The sequence below is a fragment of the Dendrobates tinctorius genome, unplaced genomic scaffold, assembly GCF_039654945.1.
Source record: "Dendrobates tinctorius isolate UK_male_01 unplaced genomic scaffold, ASM3965494v1 ptg000089l, whole genome shotgun sequence".
Lineage (NCBI taxonomy): Eukaryota > Metazoa > Chordata > Amphibia > Anura > Dendrobatidae > Dendrobates > Dendrobates tinctorius.
The window spans coordinates 14,004,728-14,032,603 of NW_027361757.1; the positions used below are offsets into that span (position 1 = coordinate 14,004,728).

The following is a 27,876-nucleotide window of genomic DNA, read 5'->3' on the forward strand; positions in this document are numbered from 1 at the left end:
TTATAGAGCCTCACACCTGATTTATAATTACGTGCACATTAAACCAAAGAAACTAAAGTGCACTACTGCTTACCACCACCGGGGCAACTTAGAATGAACGACACCACGTGTAATAATTCTAATGGCCACCGGGGGCAATCACACCACTTTGGCACCAAGTCAAAGGAAAAAAAGTTCACTTTGTCCATTTACTTGTCAGATCCACCTTGGATCATGACAATAACTCTGCTGTTTCCTGACCCTGGTTGAATGCCAGTAAAGTTTTCTCAGCTTGATCAACCACATTAGGTTCATCATGCAACAACCCCAGAGTCTGAAAAAATGCATGCACTTTAGCCAGAATAGGATCCCCAGGTGTCAGGGAAAAAGCCCAGTCCTGAGGGTCACCGTGCAACAGAGAGATGACAATTTTAACCTGCTGCACCGAGTTCCCCGAGGACTTAGGTTTAAAAAAAAAAACAGTTTACAATTATTCTTAAAGTTCAAAAATTTTGACCGATCCCCAGAAAATAAATCAGGAATAGGGACTTTAGGTTATACAGCAGACGATTGAGCAAGATAGGCAGAAATTCCCCGAACTTCAGCAGCAAGCTGCTCAACACGATCGGACAATTGCTTAGTCTCCTTTACAGAAAAAAATCTCCTACGACCCCCAGAGAAAAAGAGGAAAAAATATATAAAAAATTCTGACATTTTTTTTTTTTTTTACGATTCTTTCCTTCTTTAGAGTACCTAGGATCTATAGTGTGGGCTGGTGATTCTGTTATGATTCGGTAACCGAGGAGGAGAGCCGGGTCATAGGCTAGACAACCAGAACACAAGAAAGGTTGGTAACTAAGCGGACTGCAGACCCCTGAACTGACAACACAACTAGAATTAGCCATGGGACGTACTTACAATGCCCTAGACGCCTCGGCACAGCCAAAGAGTTAACTAAGCCTAAAGAAAGAAAGGGAAAAGCTAAACTGCCCCGGAGTAGAACCCCAAAGGAATAGACAGCTCCCAAACATATATTGCCAGTGTGACAAGATGAAGCACAAACACAGGCAGAAAATAGAGTAAGCAAATGATGAGGCCCAAACTATCTAGACAGAACAGGACAGGAAAGAATACTGTCTGCAATCACGCAAAAAACCCTAAGAAAAATCCAACACATCTGATATGCAAAAATACTGAGGCCACATGACCTCTCCCCCACTAGATCAGAATTTAGGTGTGAACTGGAAGCAAAGCAAACGATACTGATATATCTGGGGATTAGAAATACTGAACAAACTGACATGAGCTGATGCATAAGGAACGGGGTCCAGCGCAGGTCCCCGCAGGGAACAAGGCTGAACACACAACAGCAAAGCAGAAATCAGAGTAAGGCAAAAATAGACAAATGACTTATCTGAAAGATGCAGGACCAATCAGGGGACAACCAGACTTCCAAAGTGCACAGGAAGAAATGAAATCACCAGCAACAATTGAGGGAAGGTTGCTCGCTTAAATCTTCCCAGTCTGTAACACCTGATCTCCAATCATCTTCTTCAGGTGGTGACCTCTGTCAGTTAGACCAACTTCATTACCCACTGCAACCACCAGAGGGAGCCCAAACTCAGAAGCCAGGTCAAACGTGTTCACAACAGTGGAACCTGGTGGCTGCTCTTTGGCGAGGCGAGCTCACACATGTGCCATGCCTGGCTCATGCGCGTAACCTAATTGGTCAACGTTTTTTGAAACGTGACATGGAGCTGGCAGATCTGCTGGTAAAAATACAATGCTCTAAATACCCATTTTAGAAAGTCAGCTACAGCTTCATTCGCCCTAAACGTGATTCAGCAGTGCTTGCTGCTTCTGTCTCACCGCCTGGTGTGTGATGCCCTCAGGCCTTGGAACTCTACACTGCAGATGTAGGAAAGGATTTCTGAGCAGAAGAGGGCAGTTGGTGACTAATCTACCAGCATCAACAAGGTTGTCGGTATTCAGTTCTGCCTTCACACATAACATCTGAGGTGTGGACATGGATGTCTGACATGTGTACCATCCTCCAAAAGGGTGAGTGTCAATGACACCAAAATTAACGGCTCCATCCTGCTATACTGTGTTCTAATTTGAGAGTTATTATAGAGCGAAAACATATTTATAGTTTAACAGTTTCAAACACAACAGTCCTAAATAACAATGATAACAATAATCCAATAATTAAACCCAAATAAACCTACCCTGCACGTGACAGCTTACAATCTACACTAAGTAACAACAATAACAATAATTTAACCCAAACCTAACAATCCTGCTCGTGACAACTTACAATCTAAAATGAGGTGGGGTAGATAAAAAAAATACAGGGGTGCATTTACAAGAAGGTATTTACAATAATGATTGTACTATGATCTTACTGAGGTTTGTTGTAAGTGTTGTAGGCCTGAGAACAAGGAGGAGGAGGACTGTTGTCCCCTTGAGCCCTTATAGCGGAATTATTAACAAAATTACTATCTCAAACACTGGCGGCAGAGGACACAGTTCGATGGCCAACCAGGGAGTACAGGTGAGAGAGACATAACTCCAATACAGCAGAGGCAGTGGAACAATGGCAAAGTTCTGGTAGAGTTTTAACAGACCCTCTCATCACCCTGTCACAGAGGCGCAGGGTACTGTCACAAGAAATGCAATGTTTTGGAAGATGCTGAGGGAGTACCTTGCTGACTGTACCAATGTCCTCTGTCATTCCTCTGTGCCTTATAAATATTGGTTATCCAAGCTGGACATGTGGCATGAACTGGCTCTCTCTACTGTGCACGTGTGCTGTACTCACGGTCAAGGAGTGCATGGTGCCTCGCTCTCTGGCGATTACTGGGCAAATGGCGCCTTGCTAAATGGCTGTACTGCTTTTAGTGGCGGGAGACTACAGCAACAGTCCTTTGCAGTGCCATTGCTCTAAGGACAGAGCATGCTACTCAGCCTCCTATGCGCTGCTTTCCCACACAAAAAATCATTGCTGTCTTGCCCGCTTTCTCTTAAGCTGCCCCCCTGCCTCTAGGTCACCAGGTCTGTCTGTCTGCTGCATTTTGCCGCAGCGTCGGCGCGTCAGGTGCATATTGCACTGCTCCCCTTGCTGCTCACACGGTCACAGCTGGCTACTCACTCCTTCTCTTTTTTTCCCTCACATTCCGGCCTTGTTCTTTGTCTAAACACAACCCCTCGTTCTGTGTAATGAGGCCTGCCCTTTCATCTATTCCTTCCGCCGGCAAACAGGGGATGCAGCCAAAACAGGTCCAGAACTGGCGCAGCACAGGTACCCGCGGACCGGTCATCCTGACTCAGTACATATCTGGCAAATCAGTTCTTTAATTCAAGCAGCATAGAGGGCATGTACTTCCAAATTTCAAGAGAAAATTCTACAGTACATCCACAACAGTTTAAATTTGAAGGGCTTTGTGGCTCATATCATTCCACAAGATGATGCCAGTCTGATACTTTAAATTTTTAGTGGAAAATAATTTCACCACTGATAGGTTGTGTATGTTTAGAATTATGTAACATCACTGGTGTGATTAATAATTATTCATACCTATTAGCCTCACAATATATTCATCTTCTTCTTCAAGGCCTTTGAATATAATGTGTTGTAAGAGTTAAAGGAAATTGTTGAATTGTGTTTTACATCAAATGTAAAACTACTTGTCAATTGTCATATTTACTATTTCTCCATTCCGTGTGCGGCTAACCACCTAATTGATGTTATTGAGTTTCTTTGGCAAGAAAACAACAGCTACACCAATACCACATGCTTTACCAATTAATTCCTCATGCTGCTGAAGTAGAGGTGAGTTTAGGGGCCTACATAACATCTGGGGACTGTAGTCAACATGACACTGTGCCAACACCCACTGGGGTATAGCTACCAATCTGACATAGTTTGTGCCCAGCTGAACAGAGTTGTCATAAAAAAAAATCCTTCAATAACATGTACTGTATGATGGATTGTCTCTAGGAAACACCCATATAGTATTATTATTAGTATTATTATTTATTTATATAGTGCCAGTAATTTCATGGTTCTGTACATGTCAAGGTTACATACAAAGGAATAAATATCGTTTAAATAAAAAAAATTACAATGACAGACTGTTACGGAGGGGAGAGGATCTTGTCCTTGCAGACTTTCATTCTGCGGGAGAATGGAAAAGAGACAGAAGGTGGGGGTGCGGCACATCAGGTGGTGGAGAGGCTGCAGCTCGTGTGGTGGTGTAGAAGTCGCATCTCCAACCACCACTCTCTCCAATTGACATCTCTTGAAATGGAGCCGAAACGTCAAAATCTTTATCTTCAGTTCTAGACAATGCATGGACTCCTTTTAAACGTCAGCGGCCAACCAGTTAAGTATTAGTAGGTGAGGGCTTGTCATAATCCTGCCCAGGAACACCAGGCTTCAGTTGTTGCGAGTCCTGTCCCCGTGAACTTCCACGTAATCTTGCTCTGGTTCTTCCAGGCATGATTTCATCACGAAGATTTAGCCTTCGTAATACAGAGACAGAGTACAAGACAGAGTACAATAGCGCCTAAGCATTCACCCTCTGCTACTCAGACTTTCTATCTGCACAGTGACTGCCTCTAGGCGGAAGATGATGATGGTGGTAGTAGTTGGAGCATTTAACACAGTCATGAAGCTGCCATAACAACTTTAAACCTAATTCTTTTTACCGGCTTCCCCCCACTGTAAAATGTGGCCTGTTTTTTTTAAAAAAAAGCAACAGAGTGCTCTATATAACTGGAGTAACAGACAGGGAAGCACTATAATACCGGCCTAAAATCCCCAAATTTTAATCACACGGACGTATGAGGCATGTCACAGATATAACACACTGTAAAATATATATATTTTTTTTATTGGATGCAAAAGAGTGCTGGATATAACGAGAATGACAGACTGGCAAAAAAGAAATTTAGGCCAAAAATGTCTCAATTTTTGAGACACGGATGTATGAGGCATATCACAGATATACCCCAATGTAAAATGTGGGCTGTTTTTTAAAATAATGCAACATAGTGCTGTATCTAAGTCCAGTGACACCCAGGACCAAAAAAGAAAACAGCCGTAAACTGGCCAAACTTTGAGCACACAGAGATATGAGCTGGCACAGAGATATCACTTCGCACAGCCTCACTGATGTCCATGGCTGACCTGAGGTGAACTGATGAGCGTGGGAAAAAGTTGAGAAACTTTCCCACGCACATTAGTTCATCTCTGGTCAACCGGGGAGGCTGCGCAGAGAAGAACTAATTCATTTGGCAGTGGTTTACAGCGGGGCTGGTTGCATTAGCACTGGTCTCATTGTAAACCAGTTAACCCCTTCTGATGGATTGCAGCGGGGGACCTGACTGACCAGCGGAAAGGTATGTATATTGTTGCTTTTTTGTTTTTTTTTACAGGACCATGGTTTTTTATAGATTAGCAGAGAAATAAATTTGGTCAAAAGCTTGGTGTAATTCTTCATTAAAAGAATGTTTAATTAATGTCTGTGTGTTTTTTAACCATTTCCTATTCTAGGGTTAATAATGGAGAGGTGTCTTATTGACACCTCTCCATTATTAACTCGGCTTAATGTAACCTTCCAATAGCAAGGTGACATTAACCCATTATTATTAACCCATTAGCCACTGCTACAGGGCAATGGGAATAGAGAGGCTAAGTGCCAGAAAAGGTGCATCTTATAGATAAACCTTTTCTTAGGTGTCTGGGGGCAGATTTTTGTAGCCGGGGGGGCAAAAACAATGGTCCCTCTCAAGGCTATTAATATCTGCCCTCACTCACTGGCTTTCCCTCTCTGGTTGTAAAATTACCGCGGGAGCCCATGCAATTTTTGTTCAACGAGTTAACCCCTTTATTTAACACCTACATGTCCCAAATTTTACACACATACCCTAATTTAATTATTAGTCAAAGACATATAAAAAAATAAATGAAATGAAATGGTTTACTGTATGTAAACCATGTGTCATTTCATGTTGGGTTTCGGAATGATTTTAGAGAAGACGGTAATTGATTTAGTGGCTATTCTGCTATGTAGAACTCTATGAAATATAAATTATATTTATATTAGCTGCTAGTGGTAGTAACTATGGATACCTAAGTTACTGTTGAGATGGGATGACTCATTGCACCCAGACAGACGGTTGAGCTGTGGATGATTTATTGTGCACAGACACGTCCAAATTAGGTATATGGATATGTCTCAATAACGTGTATATATATATATATATATATATATATATATTGTGAGGTAGCGCTGTCATGTAAGTAAGGGGTTCTCGCTTGCAGCGATCGAAAAACACATCCGGCACAGGATTTTCCAACAAATCATAGTCTATGAGGTTTATTCATCCTTCATAAACCTCCAGCAGCAATATACACAGCATTACAGGAGAGCGTCCATTATACAGGCTATTTAGCCCCAGGGTTATCTCACCCACGTCAGGGTTCCCATATGGCTGTTTCTCCAGGCCGCAGAAGTCCACTCACTCCTCAGGGACTCTCAGATACTGGCCGCCATTACACACACAGCCGCTCCACAGGCTGCTGTTAGTGAGGAGATCCTTCTCCTCACGGGACCTTCCAAACTGGACCAATCAGGTCCCAGCATTCACTCCATGTGACCTAACCTGGCCACATTATATGGTCCATAGCCACGCCCACCGGGTCACATGACTATGACCTCACCACAGGTCCTTCACACAGACATATACTTTACAATAGCATTCATAAACATACATATGTCTCTATCTCAAGGTCACCCACCTTGAGATACATAATGGCTCTTCAACCACTCACACTCTTGGGACATCCACACAGCGCCCCCTCGTGGACACAGTGGTCATTACACCACAATATATATATATATATATGTATTCTATGTGTATATATCTATTCTTTCTATTCTTTTTTAAACATGTCAGTGCGATTTTACTGTACAGCGCACTGAATTGCCGGCTTTTGTTAAAGGACACTGGTGCGTATTTCTCGCAAGTCACATGTCTGGTCTGTGTGTAATCCGTATTTTTCTCGCCCCCATAGACTTGCATTGGCGATTCTCAGCCAAGATACTCGTACAATCGCAGAATACTGCGATTTCACTCGCACGTAGAAAACGTGTGAGAAAAAAATCGAATGATGGGAGCTGCCCCATAGATTACCATTGGGTGAGTGCTAGTCGATTTTTTATTGTCTAGCACTCATCCGTATTATACGGTAGTGTGACTCCGGCCATACAGTGATAATCGGGCGAGTATCGAGTAGTGGCGAACACGTTCGCTCATCACTAGTTATAAACTTCTGTGAAGCACTTGGGGGTTCATAGCTCTCACCATACATCTAGATAAGTTCCTTGGGGGGTCTAGTTTCCAAAATGGTGTCATTTGTGGAGGGGGTTCCACTGTTTAGGCACATCAGGGGCTCTCCAAATGCGACATGGCGTCCGATCTCAATTCCAGCCAATTTTGTGTTGAAAAAGTCAAACGGCGCTCCTTCCCTTCCGTGCTCTGCCATGCACTGAATCAGTGGTTCATCCCCACATATGGGGTATCAGCGTACTCAGGACAAATTGCACAATAACTTTTGGGGTTCAATTTCTCCTGTTACCCTTGGGAAAATAAAAAAAATTGGACCTGAAATAATTTTTTTGTGAATAAAAGTTAAATGTTCATTTTTTTTTTTTTTTAAACATTCAAAAAATTCCTGTGAAGCACCTGAAGGGTTAATGAACTTCTTGAATGTGGTTTTGAGCACCTTGAGGGGTACAGTTTTTAGAATGGTATCACTTTTGGGTATTTTCTATCATATAGACCCCTCAAAGTGACCTAAAAAAATGGTATTGTAAAAATGAGAAATCACTGGTTAATTTTTAACCCTTATAACTTCCTAACAAAAAAAATTTGGTTCCAAAATTGTGCTGATGTAAAGTATGTGGGAAATGTTACTTATTAAGTATTTTGTGTGCCATATCTCTGTCATGAAAATTCAAAGTTGAAAAATTGCAAAATTTTCAAACTTTTCGCCAAATTTCCTTTTTTTTTCACAAGTAAACGCAAGTTATATCAAAGAAATTTTACCACTAACATGAAGTACAATATGCCACAACAAAAAATGTAGGAAACACCGTGATCCATGGAAGCGTTCCAGAGTTATTACCTCATAAAGGGATAGTGGTCAGAATTGTAAAAAAAAAGGCCCGGTCATTAACGTGAAAACTTTGAGTCCCAAACTTTGCATGATATAGAAATGAGACCCAAAACCAATCGATACAATTAATTTTATTTCTTTCTTATTTAAACATAAAGTTGGCCACAGATGTTTCTATAGCTTTCTCTGCAATTTCTGTTAAGGAATTTTTTTAATTGAACTTTCAAAAAAATAAATAATATTAAAATTGGGCAGGTTTTATTAGCATTCTTTTGAATGATCATCCTTGTAAACAATTTTCATAGTGCAGGTCTCTTTGTCTTCCAAAACTTCACATTCGCCTCCTTCTATCTGCATTGGCAAACCAAGCCTGTGTGCAAATAGAATACATGCTGTGTGTTAGAACAGATGTATAAACTTGTTATAACTGATGGTTAATCAGAGTAGATGTTTTAAAAATGCACTACTTTTTCCCATACTCTCCTGTCTCTAAATTTTCAGAACACAGACTACATAATGCTCAACGGCAACATATTGGCTCAGTCATTAGCACTATTGCCTTGAATGGCTGGGGCACAAGGTTTGAATATAACCAAGGTCAATGTCTTCATGGAATTTGTATGTTCTCCGTGTAGACATTGGGGGAGGAAGATTTCCTGTTCCTCCCACAATAAAAAAAAAAGAGTTTGGAAAATTAGATTTTGAACTCTAATGGGGACAGGGACTGATGTAAGTCATAGCAATCTGTATACTACTATGCAATGTATTTGGCACCATAAAAGCAAAATAAAAAAGTATATGGAATTGAATCCAGTAGGCTGTATACCTCGTTTTTTATTTTTTAAAATGGGTCTGTGGACTACTGCTTTAATAATTTCAAATAAAATACTTAACTTACATAGTACAACAGCCCAACATCCCATCAGAATCACAATGGCACTGCAGACAATCCTCTGATACCCAGTTACTGGAAAATGCATGGACTTCACCTTGGAAAAAACAACCTGCAAGTAATTGAAAGACATTTCATGTAAGAAAGGATGATATTAACTTTTTTAAGGAGGATCAAAAAAATATCAGGTATGTGATCTTAATTCAAATCATTTGAGGTTAGGCAGTGGTGTGGATTTACTTAGCATAATCTGTAAGAGGAATCTTATGATGTGGTGTTATCACCTTTCTTTCCTATTTTAAACTATAACACTACATTTATATAAATTTTAAACTACTTTGAACTGTTTTCACCACCCATACAACAGCACAGATCAGTTCAGATTTTAGTGACTACGGCCAGATGCTGCAGATCAGCTCCTATTGAAGGCTACTGGAGCTGAGCTGCAGTACAAATCAGCAGCCTCTATACAGTGTACATGGTTGTGCTGTTTTGCCCCGTACACTGTTTTAATTTGGCAGCCAACAGAGGTGATTACAGCTGATCGGTGAGGCTTCCAGTTGTTGGATCTCCACTGATCTGATATTGATAATTCTATCCTAGGTACAGGACATTGGCGTTTTATTTTTTTAAACTTTATGCTAGAATTTTTTTGCCATTTTTCCAATAGGCTTCTTTGTAGAGTCTGAAAAACATGCCAGGAGAAAGACATATACTGCTACTGTGTAGCACTGGGGTCCTGAGTTCTAATCCCACCCGTGTTTGTGTGGGTTTCCTTTGAGTTCTCCGGTTTCCTCCCACACTCCAAAGACATACAGATAGGGAATCCAGATTGTGAGCCCCAATAGGGACAGTGATGATGATGTGATATCTTCCCCTTTGTGCCCCCACACAGTACAAATGTTCCACAGTATTATAATGCTTCCTTTGCAAATTAGATGAGTTTTATTTTATTTTTATTAGCACAACCAAAGTGCAGGAGGGCTCACATGGGAAGACAATACTATGATATGGGGCATTGCTATTGTAGTATTGCATGGGGTGGGCAAAAAGAGTGGCATTACTTTTGTATAAAATTAAAAAGGGGGACATTACTGTTGTATGGGGCACCAAAGGAGACATTACTTTTGTTTAAGGGTAACATTGCTGCCTGGAGGCACCAAGGGGGCAATATTACCGTGCGATGGAATTAAAGGGACACTATCAGATTACAGAGGGAAAAGAACTATTACTGAGGATGCAGTATTATTGGGATCAGGGCCAGATGGAGAAGACAAAACAAGCAACTGTAATCATAGGACACGTCACCCATGAGTCACTGGATTTATCTGTACGATCACGAGTGTCTGTGTAGAACGGGCATTTACCTTTAAGATATGTTACTTGTGTAGTCGTATTTTTTGGTAGCTGTTTGACTATATTATTCAGAGGTGTGTTACCTTATCAATCGGATATGCTGTAGCTATGCATATACTGTTACTTACCATTTACAGGTTTTCCTTTAAATTCAGGCAGTGCCATAAAACAAGCCGCATTGCAAACAGTCAGGCAAATCGCAGCACCAAACACGATCACAAAAAGGTGTTTCTAAAGGGTAGAAAAATAACTCCCTACTGTGAATAGGTGTGTGCTGTTGATAGGTAGTAGTACAATAATATAAAATCTTCAGTCTCCATACCGGTGATCTTGGTCTACATGTGCACATTAGAAATATAGAAGCAATGTAATCTCATGGCTAATATTCTCCCATCTGACCTTTACTATCTCATGTTCTCATCATCCATCTCTCTCTCATTTACCACACTTGTTTCCATCTCCATCACTATTTCCAACATTCCTGAAACTTCATTGTTTTAATGAATGTTCACATCTCTCCATCCATTTCCCTCATTTCTTCCGAACCTCCCCATCCTATGATACTTATTACCTCTGAATATCAGATTGTCTTCCACAATTGACATCTTCAGACGCCTGCAGCCTGCAATATCCCTGCTGCCACCTGACTACCACCGGAGCTGCTCCAATCCCTTACCCTACTGTCCCCCCAAATTCCCTGTAGATTGTTAGCTTGGTAAGACAAAATTCAGCCTTCAGCATTTTGAAGCTTTTTTGTGCAACATGTGTACTGATGTTTTTAATGCCTTTTTTTATCAAAAACTCTGCAGCCAGATGATACTTCAAAGTCCATAGAAAATAATTATTAAAAAGGCTTATCACAACATTTTCCTCTTTCACATTGTTGTGTTGATTTGAGAATTTGTTGCATTTTTTTCTCAAAATGCAGCATTTTTTGCCATAGACTTCTCCATTGGACTTAAAAAACACCAGAATAATATAAAATGCTACAAATTAAAAAAAAAAATTCAACAGACTATATAAAAACACTATAAATACACAAAGCACTTGGAATGCATGACATTTTTACAAGCAATAAAAATGGTACAGGAATATTGTGTTTGAAGGGATCATAATGTAATCAAAGAACAAATTATGTCCAAAAAAGGCAAAATATGTTTTACTCTGGAATGAATAAATAGAGCAGATTTGAGAGACTTACCATCTTCTGTAGCGGTGAGTAAGATCCTTGTACTTTATTATCTGAGATTTGTACTGGGGTATTTATACTTATTTTTTAAACTTCGTTGGAATTCTGTGACATCACATCTTTTAATATGTGGGTGAAATCAAATATATACTTAAGCTGTTATATTTACTGTTCTTGCGATCTCAAAACACACAGTCTATGACTATGCTAACCTGCAATAGTTCATTTGTAAACATGTCAATAATACAGAGCAAAGAGCATTTCAGGGTCCATAGCAGAACTGCAGCACAGACCCTTCTTGATTGTCAAAAAACACAACATCCCCATCCAAAATATAAATGTGTAAGGGGGTGAAGGAAAGGAAGAACTCAAATGGGGCTACCTCTCCTGCTCTGTGGAAGGAACCACCGAGGCAGGCAACAGTGTTGCAGGGGGGAAGGTAATTTGACTGGGAACGACCTCTCCATGTGACAGAAGGACCCCCTGAAAAAGGCGCTGTGCGCGGGAACCAGGCAGGAGTGAGGACAGGAAAGTGCAAAGTGCAGGGGAGAGAGCTGTCAGCTGCGCCGCATCCCTGAGCGTGAGGACCCCCCGACTGATGACTGTTGCAGAGAGACATAACGCTGTGAGCACCCGCCGAGTTGACGTGAACCCGCCAACCTCCGTGACCGGAGGAGACTCCCCGACAGGTCAGAGACAGACGCTGGTGCACGCAGGCCCGGTGAACGTAGCTACAGACCTGCGCCCCCTGAGAGGTGTAGTTGGACTAATCAAGGAGTGCAGCAGCATTCCCTCGGTGAAATGTTCTGAGTGGAGATTTGTGACCGAGACCGGTGAGAGCAGGACCTCGTCTCACCACACAGCATCCCACCGTTTTCCATAAACCCCATCTCCTCACAGTGGACTGAGGCTGGTTTCACACTAGCGTTTTTTGCGCTGTGCCTCGTGCGCTATCGTGCGCATGCACATTGCTCCCCTATCTTTAACATGGTGGGCGCATGGTATAGTGCATGTACGCGTTCATGTGCGTTTTCGTGCGCTGCGTTTTTTCCAGGTGTGCGCCCAAGCGCGCCAGATGCTACATGTTGCATTTCTCTGTGCGCCCAACTGCTTCCAAAAAACGCATGCGCACGGAATGCGCAAAAAAAACAGCATTACAGTCTATGGGTTTGCACGCTTAATGCGTTGTTTGTATGCGTTTGGAATGCGCATGAGGTGCAGTGCATAAAAACGCTAGTGTGAAAGTAGCCTGAGATTTGAGAGACTTCACACCCCGCTGTTGAAGGTGCCAACGCTGGAGCATCAGACCCTTCAACCAAGCCTTCTTCAGACTGATAAGTTTCGCACCTTTCTTTGTTTATTTTCTGAGAATACTATTTTATTCCTTTCTTGTTGCATTTACCCCCGATCGCTTCTCCCTGCATGTAGCAATTATCCCTGTAAATAAACTTTTAACTCTTTGTCTGTCTCAAATCTGTGGTGACATCCTCCGTACCTGCAGTTAATTACAATTGTAAAAAATATTATTAATAATAATAATAATAATAGTACCATGTTATCCAAAATATTTTTCTGAAAATTTGAGCAAAAGTTTGGGAAAAATCATAAAGATACCTTAAAAATTTTTATGTGTATGTTTCCACTGTCCGGAATACATCAGGATTTGCTGAGGATTGGACACTGCATACAGCCGCAGCATCCAATCCGTAGCGTCCAGATGTTGCAGCATAGTGGAGAGGATTTTATGAAATCTCATCTCCACTATGCGTGAAGGGCCACATCCTGCGTATCAGGACATGCGGCGCATTTTTCCAGACCGCAGCATGTCTATTTCTCTTGCGGAGACGCTCCGTCTCGGCAAGATAAATAACCCAGTCTATGGATACGATGCAGTGATTCCACATGTGTTCAATGAATACATGTGGTATCACCGAGCGTACAACAGGGGGCGGAGCTTTGGGCGGGGTTTCCGCTCCGTCCAAAGCTTTGCCAGTATGCAGCGTGGACACATACCCTAAGAGTTGTTCACATGCTGCATTCTTGACAAGTTTTTTCCGTGAAAAAAAGCAGCAGTTTTACAGTACCTGGACAGTAAGACTACATTCCCACAATGAGCTTTTGGTTAGTTTCTGATGCTGTATTTTTGCTGCATTTAAAATGAAGCATCTTACAGTTCCAGCAAAGTGGATGGGATTTATAGAAATCTCATGCCCTCTGTGATTTTATTTTACTCAGTTTTTTTTGCACTGAGTTTTCTGTTGGGATTTCCCCGTAGACTTAGGTAAGGTGTAGAAATTACGCAGGTAAAAGACGCACATGCATTTTAAATGCATTTCCGTGGCAGATATGCATCAAAAACACATGTAATCCGCACCTAAATCTATTAATAAACTTTTGTCAAAGCCAAATGCCATGAAGTTTCAAAAACACAATAAAAACGCATGTTAAAAAAATTCACACAAAAACGGAATAAAAAAACGCAAGTAACCTAATTTAAGCAATAGGTGCAGGAATTCTGTAACATCAGAACCTCAACAAACACTCATCATGAGAACGGAAAATGATTCAGATTTCATAAATCACATGCACATGCTTCTCATTTTTTCCATGACGATTTGAACCATCAGTGTTTTTCAGACCAGCAACATATTATTTTTTTCAGCATTTATCACACATTCAAATGAAATGGATAAAAACACAAGTAAGGCCGGTTTCACATTAGCGCATTTTCAGCGCGCGCACGGCCGGGGGTAGCTCCGCCCCCGATCCGGCTCTCTGCCCGGCGTGCCCGCCCCTTCCTTGTAGCGCCGCCTCCTAGCGGACAGCGGCTCCTGCGATCGGCGCACCCTATCTTTAGCATAGGGTGCGCCGATCGTGCGCAGGCCGTGCGCTAGTTGCGCTTTGACCTGCGCTGCGCACTTTTGACGGTGCGCCGTGCGCGCCAAAATCCGAAAAGTTTGATTTTGGCGCGCACGGCGCACCGTCAAGAGTGCGCAGCGCAGGTCAAAGCGCAACTAGCGCACGGCCTGCGCACGATCGGCGCACCCTATGCTAAAGATAGGGTGCGCCGATCGCAGGAGCCGCTGTCCGCTAGGAGGCGGCGCTACAAGGAAGGGGCGGGCACGCCGGGCAGAGAGCCGGATCGGGGGCGGAGCTACCCCCGGCCGTGCGCGCGCTGAAAATGCGCTAATGTGAAACCGGCCTAAAAATGCATCAAACATGTATTAAATGCATAAAAATCACGCATATTTTGTTTATTATGCTACATTTTTCCTACCAACACTGTTTTTTGCTATAGATAAATCTGTTGCAAATTCTCAACATGTACACATAACCTACAGAGTAGACATGAGCGAATATCATCGTATCCCTCCTTATTCGGCTCACTAATAGAGCCTACCGAATACTTGCAGCAGGAACCTGGATCGCTCCCAATAATCAGGTTCCAGCACCGCTGCTGCATATGTCACGGCTGTGTGACAGTCGCAACACATGAATGGAGAGCCTGTGTATTGTGACTGTCGCACAGGCTTTCCATTCACGTGGAAAGCTTCTACTGCGCAGGTACGGCTGGTGCCATTTTCAGACTGATATACAGTATATATATTTTTTGGGGGGGGAATTAAATACACATTATAAATGCGATCGTGCTGCCTACATATATAAATTCATTATGGAAACTAGGGGGCAGGTCAGTGAAGGATCAGTGTCCAGTCAGAAGCCATACAGATCATTACCTAATTAGAGCACCACATGAAGATGTAGTAGAGTTGGGGAAGTTGTCCTGAACCCCTAAACATGTCCCAATGAAAAATGTATATAATGTGTATTTCATGCTGCTATGTACTGTATATTTAAATCTAACGTTGTTTCGTAATGTTGTTTAGCCTATATATGTGTTTTATACAGGGAGAGTGCAGTAGTAGTAATTGGCCACTAGATGGTGATATACTAGTTACATAGGATAGTATAGGAGTTCAGTAGTGTAGATAGTTTATGTATGAGGGGTCACTTAGGTTAGAGGAAGGGTTTCAGTAAGAAGAAGCTGAGCGTCCTTAGGGCTCAGACGGGCTTAACTGCCCTTGGAAGGAATAGATACCCCTCAAAGCTTAAGTATGTGCCCAGCTATCCAGAATGCAGGGGAGAAGATCATATGGCAGCAGCTCCCACAGACAGAGCAGCAAAACAAAAGAAAGCAGAGCGAACAGAGAAAGGTCGCAGTAGCAGTGTGAAGAAGGGTCTCTCGCAATGTGGCGGATCACTTCCTGTGCTGAATCTCTCCTGAACGGGGCGAAACGGGCAGGGGAGTGCTTTACTGAGGTGACACTGAACGTGGAGGACTCTGAGGGGCCGTCTGGGATGTGCTGTCCTGTACAATTGTTAAGTGGCTCAGGGAAGAGAGAACGGAAAGATGAAAGGATGTGCTGCGTTAACTGTGGATGAAATGCCGTATCAGAACTGGATGTGCTGTGTCCAGGAGCAATAAAAGTTGTTTGGTTAAGATTTGCGCTGGACTGTATGTTTATTCAACAAAAATCTGTGGCTACAGAACTCCTTCGAGAAGGAGTGGACTCAACCAGCACAGTGAGTACAGATTGTGCCATGCAGAACGAGAGGCAACCTATTTATGTAGAAGAAGGCCAGGGCATACAAAGCCAGTTAAGCTCAGCCATGACTACTGCCCTGGTCGACTCCTACAAAGACCCCACAGCACAAGAATATCATTAACTCAAAACTGAAAAAAAAAGATTGAACAACAACCACAAGACAGATTTCATCAACAAATGTATCATTGTAATCAGTGTAACGGCGCCAACCTGACACTGTCTGTAGGTTACTGCGCACAATCCTGCTGACAAGTTACCTTTAATAAAGTGTCTTGTTTTGTCTTTATATTTTAATAGTACATTAACTGTTAATCATAGAATCATAGAATCATAGAATCATAGAATTGGAAGGGACCTCCTGGGCCATATGGTCCAACCCCCTGCTCAAAGCAGGATTCGCTAAATCATCCCAGTTAGATGGCTGTCCAGCCTCTGTTTGAAGACTTCCATTGAAGGAGAACTCACCACTTCTCGTGGCAGCCTGTTCCACTCATTGATCACTCTAACTGTCAAAAAGTTTTTTCTAATATCTAATCTGTGTCTCCTCCCATTCAGCTTCATCCCATTGCTTCTAGTCTTTCCTTGTGCAAATGAGAATAAAGTTGATCCTTCTACAATGTGACAGCCCTTTAGATATTTGTAGACAGCTATTAAGTCTCCTCTCAGTCTTCTCTTTTGCAAACTAAACATTCCCAAATCCTGCAACCTTTCCTCATAAGACAGGGTTTGCAGACTGGTCACCATTCTGGTCGCTCTTTTCTGAACTTGCTCCAGTTTGTTGATGTCTTTTTTAAAATGTGGTGCCCAAAATTCGACACAATATTCCAGATGAGGCCTGACCAAAGTGGAGTAGGGGGAAATAATTACTTCACGTGATCTAGACTGTATGCTTCTGTTAATACATCCTAGAATTGCATTTGCCTTTTTTGCTGCTGCATCACACTGTTGACTCATATTCAGTCTGTGATCTATTAGTATACCCAAGTCTTTTTCACATGTGCTGTCACTTAGCCCTATTCCTCCCATTCTATATATGCTTTTTTCATTTTTATTGCCCAGATGTAGTACTTTGCATTTCTCCCTGTTAAAAACCATTCTGTTAGTTGCTGCCCACTTCTCCAGTTTATTTAAATCTTTTTGAATCCTCTCTCTCTTCTCTAGTATTAGCTATCCCTCCTAGCTTTGTGTCATCAGCGAATTTAATCAGTTTACCCTCAATTCCTTCATCTAAATCGTTGATAAAGATGTTGAACAATACAGGGCCCAGGACAGAGCCCTGTGGTACCCCACTTGAGACATTCTTCCAACTGGATGTGCAGCCATTTACGACCACTCTTTGGGTCCGATCACTAAGCCAGTTATGAATCCACCTAACAGTTGCCTTGTCCATTCCATACTTAGTCATTTTTTCAATAAGGATTGTATGAGAGACTTTGTCAAATGCTTTGCTGAAGTCAAGATATACTATATCTACAGCATTTCCTTGATCCACCCAATCAGTAATACCGTCATAGAAGGAAATTAAATTAGTCTGACATGACTTATTAGTTACAAACCCATGCTGACTCTGTTTAATCACTTCATTCTTATCCAGGTATTGACATACATGTTGTTTAATAATTTGTTCAAAGATCTTTCCTGGTATAGAAGTCAGACTCACCGGCCTATAGTTGCCTGGGTCCACCTTCTTCCCCTTTTTGAAGATAGGAACAACATTTGCTCTTCTCCAGTCTTCTGGCACTTCTCCTGTTCTCCAAGAATTTTCAAAGATTATGGAGAGGGGTTCAAAAATTTCTTCTGCTATCTCCTTCAGTACTCTGGGGTGTAATTCATCTGGACCTGGAGACTTGAATTCATTTAGGTTAGCTAAGTGTTTCCTCACTATCTTTCTGTTTATAGATATCCTGGATTCTTCTATTCCCTTAATAGGACAGTGAAGAACAGTTGATGTTACATTTCCTTTCTGAGAGAAAACAGATGCAAAATAGGAATTTAAAAGTTCAGCCTTCTCAACATCCTGTCTTACCATTTCATCATTTTCATCCTGTAAAAATCCTATAGCATCTTTGACTTTTCTTTTACTTTTGACATATCCCCAAAATCCTTTATTATTGCTTTTGACATCTCTTGCAAGCCTCAATTCATTTTCAGCTTTAGATAATCTGATTTGTGCCCTGCAGGTTCTGCAGACAGCATTATATTCTTCTTTAGATATGCCTCCCTCTTTCCATTTTATAAACATTTTTTTCTTCCTTTTTAGCATGTGCTTAAGTTCTGTGTTCATCCATCCTGGTTTCCTTAAATGCTTCCTATTCTTCCCTCTTTTCGGAATTGTTAACAACTGTGCTTTGAGAATTTCATTTTTCAAGATTTCCCATCCTTCCTGGACATTTTTGTCTTTAAGGATATCCAGCCATTGGATCCCTCCAATTCTCTTACTGAATCCCTTAAAATCTGCCTTTCTGAAATCTAACCTTGACGTCTGAGTCTTCACAGGTCTTCCGCCTCTAGTTATCCAAAATTCTAAAATAGCATGGTCGCTACCTCCTAACTCCTTAAGTTTTATATTATCCCTACTTTTGCTTACATTAATACATTGTCTTTGTGGAATCAACATCCTTTGATTAGATTTTTTGGTAAAAATGTAATTGGCTATTCTATACCACTATTTAAAGGGAACCTGTCAGCAGGATTGTGCATAGTAACCTATACACAGTTTCAGTTCAGCGCCATTCTACTGAATAAAATGATACCTTGATTGATGAAGTCAGTCTTGTTGTTGTTTCTTAACCTTTTATTTTCAGTTTTTAGTTAATGAGATTCTCGTGTCCTAAGGCGTGGTTCATGTATGTGATGCTCTGATTAGCTATTCATAATGCAGCCTGCTGACAGGTTCATGCAGCATTACATGAAAAAATGATTTTCTACATTATGGCTGGTCCGAACAATGAAAGCAATTGTTACCATCCACCTTTCGTGTCTCACCTTTTTCCTTATAGATTATAAGCTTGCGAGCAGGGCCCTCACTCCTTTTGGTATCTGTTGATCTATGTGTTTATTGTTATGCTGTAATGTCTTTTGTCTGTACAAGTCTCCTCTAATGAAAAGTGCTGCGGAATATGTTGGCACTATAGAAATAAAATTATATTATTATTATTATTAATATACTGATGTTCGTATTTGAAAAAAGCATGTCACTTAATCAAAATGGCAGCGCCTGTGCACTTTCTCTTATCGGTTAGTGCTTATTATCTTCCTGTGTTTAAAAAAAAAAATCACCATCAATATGGTGTCATCAGGTGCGCCTGCTCATTAGCATCTATCACGTTCCGACAGATGCTACTGAGCAAGTGCAGCCACCGGCACCTTGTTACTGCAGCCAAAAAAGTACACTACAACAAAATGGCACAGGTGGTGGCGCTTGCGCAGTAGCATTTCTCAGTAGGAGATAAATGCTACTGTCACACCGTGCTCACCTGGGGGCGGGACCTCGGTCCCGACGTCATCTCTTCCGGAGCTGCGGTCACTCCGGGGGTCCCGTCGGGTGCGCACGCGCAGCTCTCGTCCCTGGGTCTCCTCCTACATGTCACGTTTGTGCTTGCGCGCTCCTGTCAGTGCTGTATAGGGCTCGGTCCTCTCTATGGTAATAGAGGACCTGACCCGGAACCTGTAGTGGTCATGTGCTTTCTGGCTAGGTCCTGACCCGGAACCAGTAGTAGTCATATGCTATATCAGACGACCTCCCCCTAGGGGAGGTGCCTGATTATTGTTGTGCTTCCTGGCTTGGTCTGCCGTGTCCCTGCCTGGCTGTGCGCTGTATTCAGGTCTCCTGCCTTGCACTCTGTTGTGCCTCTTGGCACACGCTCTGAATCTGCACTCTGCTTTGTACTTGGTTGTGCCTCCTGGCACACGCTCTGACCCTGTGTTCTGTCTCATACTCGGTTGTGCCTCCTGGCACACGCTCTGACACTGTACTCTGTCTCATACTCGGTTGTGCCTCCTGGCACACGCTCTTACCCTGTACTCTGTCTCATCCTCTGTTGTGCCTCCTGGCACACACTCTGATTCTGTGCTCTGTCTTATACTCAGTTGTGCCTCCGGGCACACACTCGGACCCTGTGCTTTGTCTCATTCTCAGTTGTGCCTCCTGGCACATGCTCTGATCCTGTACTCAGTCTCTTACTCTGTTGTGCCTCCTGGCACACATACCAATCCTACGCTCTGTCTTATGCTCAGTTGTGCCCTCTGGAACACACCCTGCTCCTGTACTCTGTTACACCTCCTGGCACACCTGCTGCGTGACTCAGTGCTCTGACGTGCTCCTTGCACGCATCCTGCTTCACTCACACCCGGACGAACGAAGTCTCTGTATACCACGTGTTCCCGTGTCCACACGTTACACGTTCCTGCAGACACACTCACCCACTCGTGTCTCCTGTGAGCCGGCCGCCTGGTGCCAGCAGTCGTGGTGCCTCACCCCCTGGGGCTTGCCCCTGACACTCCCTGTATAGGGGGTGGTCTTCACTAGGTCAGCTCGCCCTGGGAGGGTTGGTGTCACGACCCAGAGGGTCCACTCCAGGAGTCGTCACAGTATAATCAGGCCATGGACCCCGCTGGTGCCACCACCTCCATCCAAAAGGAACTGGTGTTCCTACGGGAGAGTCAGACCAGGATTATGGTCTTTTTGAAATCCATGGAGTCTCGTTTGTCGGCCATACAATCCGTTTCTGCCCAGTCCTCGGCCCCGCACCCGATGCCGCGCCTCGGCAAGCCACCCCGATATAGCGGGGACCCTAAGTTTTGTCGAGGATTTCTGAACCAATGCCGGTTACATTTTGAGCTTTTGCCGCAGCACTATCCCACTGAGCGCGCCCAAATTGCCTTTATTGTTTCACACTTAGAGGGGGAGGCGTTAGCATGGGTGAACCCCCTCTGGTAGCGCAATGACCCACTCGTCTCTCAGCTTTCCACCTTTTTGGACACCTTCCGCAAGGTGTTCGACGAGCCGGGTCAGCTGGCCTCTATCACCGAGTCCCTCTTTAACCTCCATCAGGGTACGCTACCGGTAGGACAGTATGCCATCCGTTTTCTTACCTTGGCCTCCGAACTCGGTTGGAACAACGAGGCTCTCGTAGGGATCTTTTGGCGTGGCCTGTCTAGTCGGATCAAAGACGTACTGGCAGGTCGGGATACTCCCACCTCTTTAGAGGATCTGATCTCACTGACGACACGCATTGACCTGCGGTTTCAGGAACGTGCCCGTGAATTAGCCAGAGAGAGAAGCTCCTCTCACCTCCTCCGTTCCTGCTCCAAGAAACCGGGAAACTTCTCCGCCTAGGGTTGATAGGAGAGGCCTCCCTAGGTGTACGTGATTCCTCTCCTCCCCTGCTCGTGTCCGTATTATTGAATCTCGGTGCCAAGAGTTATTCTGAGGAGGCTTTCCTGGATTCTGGCGCGGAGGGGAATTTTATCACACTCGAGGCGGTTAAAAAATACCAGATTCCTGTCAGATCCCTGGAGACTCCTCGGTCGATTGTTTCGGTCAATGGTACGTCCGTGCAGGAGACCGTTACCCAGGCCACCGAAGAGATCGAGCTGCAGATCGGAGCCCTGCAACTGGAGAAGATCTCCTTCCTCGTCTTGTCTACCATGTCTCACACACTTCTTCTAGGCCTCCCTTGGCTACGGACTCATGAGCCAACCCTGGACTGGTGGTCGGGCGAGATACTCCTGTGGGGACCGTTCTGTCAGGAGAAGTGCCTGTTGCCTGTCCGTCCGATGAACTCTGCCGGTCCATCCCTGGCACCTACAGGTCTGCCGTCGGCTTACTGGTCCTTTGCAGATGTCTTCGACAAGAAGGAGGCCGAGACTCTGCCCCCCCATCGGTCATATGACTGTCCGATTGACCTCATTCCTGGTTCTACGCCACCCAGGGGTAGGATATACCCACTATCCCCTGCTGAGACCCAAGCTATGTCTGACTATATCCAGGAGAACCTTGCTAGAGGTTTTATCCGTAAGTCCTCCTCGCCCGCGGGAGCGGGATTTTTCTTTGTAAAAAAGAAGGACGGCTCCCTCCGTCCTTGCATAGACTACCGAGGCCTGAACGATATCACGGTCAAGAACAAGTACCCATTGTCATTGATCCCGGAGCTCTTTGACCGACTTAGAGGAGCTCGAATTTTCACCAAACTGGATCTTCGTGGGGCCTACAACTTGATCCGCATTCGTTCCGGGGATGAGTGGAAGACCGCCTTTAACACCAGAGACGGTCACTACAAGTACTTGGTCATGCCCTTCGGCCTCTGCAATGCCCCAGCGGTGTTCCAGGAGTTCGTGAATGACGTCTTCCGGGATATGCTGTACTCCTGCGTGGTAGTCTATCTGGATGACATCCTCGTTTTTTCTCCAGACCTCTCCGCCCACAGAAAGAACGTGCGTCAAGTCCTCCAGCACCTGAGGGAGAACCGCCTTTATGCCAAGCTCGAGAAATGTGCCTTCGAGCAAACGTCCCTGCCATTCTTGGGGTACATTATCTCAGAATCAGGTCTACGCATGGATCCGGCAAAAGTGTCCGCCGTCCTCGATTGGCCACAGCCCCATGGGGTGAAGGCAATCCAACGCTTCCTTGGTTTTGCGAACTACTACCGACAGTTCGTTCCTCATTTCTCCTCGTTGGTTCGCCCCATCTCGTCCCTTATCTGCAAGGGAGCTAACCCAAAGGCTTGGCCCTCTGAGGCTGAAGAGGCCTTCCAGTCGTTGAAACAAGCCTTCGCCGCTGCTCCGGCGCTTCACCGACCTGAGGTTAGTAGACCTTTCACTCTCGAGGTGGGCGCATCCTCTACTGGGGCTGGCGCAGTCCTTCTGCAGAAATCCTCTTCTGGACGTTTTGTCACCTGTGGCTTCTTTTCTAAAGTATTTTCCTCCACTGAGCAGAACTACTCCATTGGCGACAAAGAGCTATTGGCCATTAAGTTGGCCTTGGAGGAGTGGAGGTACTTACTGGAAGGTGCCGTACATCCATTCAAGATCTTCACGGACCATAAGAACCTGGCGTACATCCAGTCCGCACAGAGGCTCAATCCTCGGCAAGCAAGGTGGTCCCTATTCTTCGCCCGCTTTGACTTTGAGCTACATTTTTGGCCCGGCGATAAGAACGTTAGAGCGGATGCGTTGTCAAGATCATTCCTGTCGTCTGATGCAGAGGAAGAACCCTCTCATATCATTGATATATCCAAAGTAATTACTGTGGCTCCTGTCAAGTTAACCACGTTACCTCCGGGAAGAACCTTTGTGGCTGAGAATAACCGAAAACGAGTGCTAAATTGGGGACATTCGTCCAAGATTGCCGGCCACGTTGGTGTCAAAAAGACTTTGGACTTAATCTCTCGCCATTATTGGTGGCCTTCACTCTCCAAGGATGTTAAAGACTTTGTAGCATCTTGTCCATCCTGTGCCCAGAACAAGATACCCAGACAACCACCCTCCGGTCTTCTGTTCCCGCTTCCCATTCCGTCGGCTCCATGGCAGCACATAGCCATGGATTTCATTACTGATCTGCCTTGTTCTTCCGGTTGTACTGTGGTCTTGGTGGTTGTAGACCGATTTTCAAAGATGGCCCACTTCATTCCTCTTCCCGGACTACCCTCTGCTCCTGACTTGGCGAAGATCTTCATTTCCCATATCTTCAGGATTCACGGCTTCCCCCAGCACATCGTGTCAGACAGAGGGGTCCAATTCACCTCCCGGTTCTGGAGAGCTCTATGCGGACTCATGAAAGTGTCATTGGATTTCTCTTCCGCCTATCACCCCCAAACCAATGGGCAGGTGGAACGTACCAACCAGGTCCTTACATCCTACCTCCGGCATTTTTCTAATGCTCATCAGAATGACTGGGTCGGTCTACTTCCTTGGGCTGAGTTCGCCTACAATAATCACTCCAGTGAATCGTCTACCAAGTCTCCTTTCTTCATCGTCTTTGGACAGCATCCCAATGTGCCTCTACCGGTACTTCCTGTCTCGGGGGTACCTGCTGCCGATTCTCAGTCTGTGGAGTTCTCCAGGGTATGGCAGGAGACCAAAACCGCTCTCGAGAAAGCACGGGATAGAATGAAATTATACGCTGACAAGAGGCGCCTGGACGTTCCTCCATTTCTCCCTGGTGACAAGGTGTGGCTCTCCACCAAATACGTTCGCCTTAAGGTACCATCTTACAAACTGGGTCCCCGTTACATTGGTCCTTTTGAGGTCCTCAGGCGGATTAATGATATTGCTTACAAATTGAAGCTGCCTCCTTCACTCCGTATTCCCAATTCCTTCCATGTGTCTCTCCTAAAACCTGTGGTTCTTAACCGATTTCATCCTTCTCCAGGCCACACACCCCAGCCTGTTGGCTTGGGGGATGAGTTTGAGGTGAATGACATTTTGGCCATGAAGAAGGTAAGAGGGAGAACTATGTTCTTGGTCGATTGGAAGGGTTTTGGCCCCGAGGAGAGGTCATGGGAACCCAGGGAGAATATCCACGCACCCCAGATTTTGTCTAAGTTCCTTTCCAGTTTTAGATAGATGGGGCGTAAAGGTGGGGTACTGTCACGCTGTGCTCACCTGGGGGCGGGACCTCGGTCCCGACGTCATCTCTTCCGGAGCTGCGGTCACTCCGGGGGTCCCGTCGGGTGCGCACGCGCAGCTCTTGTCCCCGGGTCTCCTCCTACGTGTCACGTTTGCGCTTGCGCGCTCCTGTCAGTGCTGTATAGGGCTCGGTCCTCTCTATGGTAATGGAGGACCTGACCCGGAACCTGTAGTGGTCATGTGCTTTCTGGCTAGGTCCTGACCCGGAACCAGTAGTAGTCATGTGCTATATCAGACAACCTCCCCCTAGGGGAGGTGCCTGATTATTGTTGTGCTTCCTGGCTTGGTCTGCCGTGTCCCTGCCTGGCTGTGCGCTGTATTCAGGTCCCCTGCCTTGCACTCTGTTGTGCCTCTTGGCACACGCTCTGAATCTGCACTCTGCTTTGTACTTGGTTGTGCCTCCTGGCACACGCTCTGACCCTGTGTTCTGTCTCGTACTCGGTTGTGCCTCCTGGCACACGCTCTGACACTGTACTCTGTCTCATACTCGGTTGTGCCTCCTGGCACACGCTCTTACCCTGTACTCTGTCTCATCCTCTGTTGTGCCTCCTGGCACACACTCTGATTCCGTGCTCTGTCTTATACTCAGTTGTGCCTCCAGGCACACACTCGGACCCTGTGCTTTGTCTCATACTCAGTTGTGCCTCCTGGCACATGCTCTGATCCTGTACTCAGTCTCTTACTCTGTTGTGCCTCCTGGCACACATACCAATCCTACGCTCTGTCTTATGCTCAGTTGTGCCCTCTGGAACACACACTGCTCCTGTACTCTGTTACACCTCCTGACACACCTGCTGCCTGACTCAGTGCTCTGACGTGCTCCTTGCACGCATCCTGCTTCACTCACACCCGGACGAACGAAGTCTCTGTATACCACGTGTTCCCGTGTCCACACTTTACACGTTCCTGCAGACACACTCACCCACTCGTGTCTCCTGTGAGCCGGCCGCCTGGTGCCAGCAGTCGTGGTGCCTCACCCCCTGGGGCTTGCCCCTGACACTCCCTGTATAGGGGGTGGTCTTCACTAGGTCAGCTCGCCCTGGGAGGGTTGGTGTCACGACCCAGAGGGTCCACTCCAGGAGTCGTCACAGCTACTGCGCATGCGCCGCCTCTGGTGCCATTTTGTTATAGTGTTAACATTTTTTTTTGGACTGCAGAATCAAGGAGCTGGCGGAGGCGCTTGCACAGTAACATCTGTCGGTGATTTTTTTTTTCTTTGAAACACAGGAAGATATTAGGCACTAACCGATAAGGGAAAGTGTCACCATTTTGATTAAGTGACAAGCTTTTTTTCAAATACACACATTAGTATATTCATTATGCAAATACTAATCAGTGACCTGTCAGCAGTCTGCATTATGAATAGCTACTCAGAGCACCATATACATGAACCCCGCCTTAGGACACGAGCATATCATTAGCTAAAAACTGAAAATAAAGATTAAGAAAATGATAATGTAAAGCGCTGCGGAATATGTTAGTGCTATATAAAAATAAAGATTATTATTACTATTAAGAAACAACCACAAGATGGATTTCATCAACCAAGGTATCATTTTATTCAGTAGAATGGCTCCGACCTGACACTGTTTGTAGGTTACTGTGCACAATTCTGCTGACAGGTTCCCTTTAAGCTGGAATCCCACAACCCAGAAGTAGACACCCACCCTCTGTTAGAAAGTCGGGTGCTTTAGTGCTTGTTTTATTAGTATTTTTTTGCAGGCACACACATTTAGAAAAACAGTCTAGAGCTTGGTTGTAGTGCTGACGAACTATGTCAGAGAGTGGACCCTCTGGATCGCGGATCCGGAGCCCCCGGGTCGAGCACGCCAGGTGAAGACCGACCCCTATACAGGGACCGTTTGGGGCAGGACCACAGAGGACGGAGGCGCGACAGCCGGAACCAAGAGGGACGGCTCCACAAACAAAAGGCCTAGAGAAGCAGCGGACAATATACTAGCAGGGACAGATGGCTCAGGGAAGGGCTAGATACGAAATGGCAAGAGGAGCAAACAAGGCAAACTGGAGACAGGGGACGGGACGAGGAATGGAGGAACCGGAGAACCTGGACCGACTGGGGAGAGCGGGAAGGACGACACAGAGACAGGCAGGAAGAATGGGCAGGGATAGGACTAACTACAGAAGAACTGTAGGGGCCAGATTGCTACACAATCATCAGGCGTCCTCCTAACAGCGAGGACGCCTGAAATATACCAGCCCCCGGAAGTGCGTGTGCTAGGCCGACCCCTCAGCGCCGCCCACCGCTGGAGACAGAGGAGGGGAGGAGGCGCGCGCGTGACAGAGAGCGGGAGGCAGGAGCCGCCGTGAGGGAGCGTGGACGACGGGCGCGAGGCCGGACGGGGGCGCGCAGGTAGGGAAGCGCTGCGGTGCGCGCTGCTCTGGAAGGGGCATCGGCGGGCATAGCCGCAGATGTCACATTGGTATTGATCTTTGTAACAAAACTGGTAGTGATAGGTCATATGTACCTTTTAACTAGCTTTAACTAGAACATGTAATATATCTGAAACTATGTCTAAAAAAAACCTAGAACATCTTATGCATCCAAATAACTGGAAAAATATAAAAAAATATTTTGAAGATATTTGATATGATAAAAAAGAGAAAAAAATTTGTTTGCACTCCTATTGGTATGTTCCCACTGTCAGTAAATGCTGCACGCTGGACGCTACGTACATCTGCAGCGACCATATGTCACAGCATAGTGAATGGGATTTCTAGAAATCCCATGTCCACTATGCGTGCTCCGACAACCTCGGCTTCCCTGTGGAGACAGAGATGCGGCATATCTTTCCAGATTTCACCCGTCCAATGTATTGGAAGCGGTGATTTGGCACGGTTCAATGAACACATGCAGAATCACCTGCGTTCAATAGCCAGCAGCGCTTTGGACGGAGCGGACAAGTGCTGTGTCCAAAGCGCTGCCGATTACTGACCATGGGAGCTTAGCCTAAAAAGTGGCCTCCAATCTTCCTGCACATAGCACAGGTTGGCATGGACAAATATTCAATTCTCTGCACTC

General features: G+C 44.9%; 1 long non-coding RNA gene across 1 annotated transcript; it reads right to left on the minus strand.

Moving 5' to 3' along the window:
- Positions 1–8,279: 8,279 nt before the first annotated feature.
- On the minus strand, positions 8,280–11,732 carry LOC141098230 (uncharacterized). The gene is made up of 4 exons (XR_012234183.1): positions 11,614–11,732; positions 10,541–10,643; positions 9,063–9,168; positions 8,280–8,534 (listed from the first exon to the last, which is right to left on the minus strand). It is a non-coding gene; the product is annotated as an uncharacterized lncRNA (long non-coding RNA).
- Positions 11,733–27,876: the final 16,144 nt, after the last annotated feature.